This window comes from Echinops telfairi, unplaced genomic scaffold (assembly GCF_000313985.2).
Source record: "Echinops telfairi isolate 266 unplaced genomic scaffold, ASM31398v2 ScPeMD7_7412;HRSCAF=8450, whole genome shotgun sequence".
NCBI classification, from domain to species: domain Eukaryota; kingdom Metazoa; phylum Chordata; class Mammalia; order Afrosoricida; family Tenrecidae; genus Echinops; species Echinops telfairi.
In genome coordinates, this window is record NW_022111312.1 from 10,930,768 (window position 1) to 10,933,457 (window position 2,690).

The following is a 2,690-nucleotide window of genomic DNA, read 5'->3' on the forward strand; positions in this document are numbered from 1 at the left end:
AATTTACTTAAAAATAATTTTATTGGAGCTCTTATAGCTCTTGTAACAATCCATACGAGTTGTTGTTGTTGTTTTAATAGACATAAATAACAAATAATACAGAAGCTGAGCCAAACAGAATCTTGGGAATTGTTAATTGGGGGCTCAATGATAAACCAAAGACTTGATGGGTGGGACACACAGGTAAATAGGATTTAGATCATGTCCAGTTTATAGACAAGGAAACAGCCTCACTGAAGAGCCATGCCATCACCAAACAGTGGAAATTCAAACCTAGACTAGACTGAGTTCAAGGTGAGGCCCTTGGGGGACTGTCTGGCAGTCCTGAGGTAGAGTCCCCTTGGCCAAGGTCACTCAGCTGGCCCCTCTAGGTGGCAGTCCCCGCCAGTCTTCATCACTCTAGGACTTGGCAGGCTGGCTTTAGCAGCACCGGCAGCCAGTAGAGACGCCTGGTTCCTTGGCGGTATACAGCAACCCTGCCCCGGTGGCCATAGCCTGTCAGCGTGAAAAGCAGGTGAGGGCTGGTCATCATTCTTGAGGAAACGGAGCTGGTGGCCCCATCAAAACCCAAAACCAAACTCACTGCCACCAAGTCTATTCTGACTTACAGTGACACTGGAGGGCAGAGTCCAACTACCCTTTTGGGTCTCTGAGGCTGGAAGTCTCTAGGGGAGAAGAACACCCCAACTTTCACACATGGTCTGGTGGGCTCAAGCTACTGGCCTGGTGGTTAACAGCCCAACGCTTAACCCACAGTGCAACTAGGATACCCTGAAAAAGAAACCCTTAAGTGCCCACTCAGAGCCACCTGCAGAACTGAGCAGAGCTGCCTCACAGGGCTTCTGAGGCTGTGGTCTGGCAGAAGCAGTCTGCCTCCTCTTGTCCTAGAGAGCCACCAGTGGGTTTGAACTGCCGGCCACGCGGTTAATAGCTGAGTATTTAACCACCGCAGCCCCAGGTCTCCTTCAGGAAAGGTCAGACCCCCTGAAATGTCACCCAGTTACTACCTCAGGATCGATGGGGGCCTAGGCTCCCCCGTGCCAGGGATAGGGTGTCCAGGGCTCTCAGGGCTTGTCCTGCAGGCTCAGAGGCATCCGTCATCCTAACCCAAAGGGGGAAAGGGCTGGTTTAGGTCTCATGGCAGAAGTTTCCAGACAAAGTGGGAAAGTCTGCCTGGGAGCTTCCTGTGGCCATGACGAGTAACACCTGAGCTCGCCGCAGCCAGACGCAGAGACTCACCAGTGTCAGCTGAAAAGCCGGCCATTTCGGAGCGCACAGTCATGGAGCCCTGGTTGTGGGCACACATGGCCCCACCCTTCCTAATGCCCTTTGGGCTGTCTGCTGTGATGGGCCTGTTTTATAGGGGAGGAAACAAGGGGCCCGGTCACATACCTGGGACAGGGGTGCAGGTCACAGGAGGTCCTCCTGGCTTCGTTCCATCAGCAAGTGGGGGCCTCAGCCATCTGCAGCTAGCAAGCTGGTGAGTGAATAGCAGGGGCCTGGCCTATGGCCACCGATTTTGGGGCAGGGACAATCCTGGCTCCTACGTGCCAGGTCCCAGAGCCTGCTGCATCCGGGGAAGAAGGGGTTCCAATCCTCCCATTATCCTTTGCTGGAACCCAATGCTCACCAGCCCACGCAGATGTCCACAGAGGCCAGGCAGGTGGCATAGGCGAGGCTTCAGCTGGATTAGGAACATGTGGGCTTCTTAAGGGGTGGCTGCTCCTGGGCTGGCTGTGGTCCCATGAGAATAAGGACCCTGTCCAAGTGACCACATCTTGTGATTTACAGTTGGGATTTTATGTGATGTGGGTAAAACAAAGGAAATATCTGCACCCCCCCCCCCAGTCTGCAACCCAATTCCACAACAAAGCAAGTCAGACACCCAAACATTATTATACAATTCTGTATTTATCCACTGTTTTACAGAACTTGTTCCTTTTTTTTTTTTTTAAAAGCTTAAACAAAGTTCATCAATCTCTCATAGAAACGGTTTTGTGGATTTCTTTTTCCCCCGTTCGCAGGTCTGTCCGCTGGCTTTCAGTACAACAGGATTCCCGGGTTCAAAGGCTGGACACTAAGTGCTTCATCAAGCCCCGTCACACAAAAGCCAGTCTGAGCTCCCCAAGACTCCATTCCGCCTGGAAGCCTAGGTTTCAACGCTGGGAGAGTGTCAACAGTAAAAAGTGGTGTCCCCCCCACACTTGTCCTGAGTGCGACAGGGCGGTGGTGACCGGAAGGAGACGGTCCTTGTGTTCCAGATTTGAGTATTCCATGAACATTGGTCACGGATTTTCCTATTGTCAAAATATAAAAATACCTTCATCTGGATAAAAACGTAGAGAGTGGAAAACTCTTCAATGCATAGCCTGGGAGGGTGGAAAGGGCGGGTCTCTGACAGGGTTTGCCTGGGGGCTGACTGGGGTGAAAGCTGCAGCCCTTTCTGTAATGGCCCTCACCTGGCCCCTCCCCCTCCACTTTCTGGTTTTATTGGGTTTTCTTGCTGCGTAGAGACCCCAGTCCACCATCTCTCTCCTGTGCACTGGAAAGCTACCGACTGATTTTTGGTCACCTCCTGCTTGTCCTTAGGGCTTGGGCTGGGGGTCGCCTAGCGCGGCCATTCCCAGGGAGAAGCGAGCGAGCGTTTGACCAAGAAAAAGAAAGAACCAGAGTGTAGCAGCCAGGGTTGG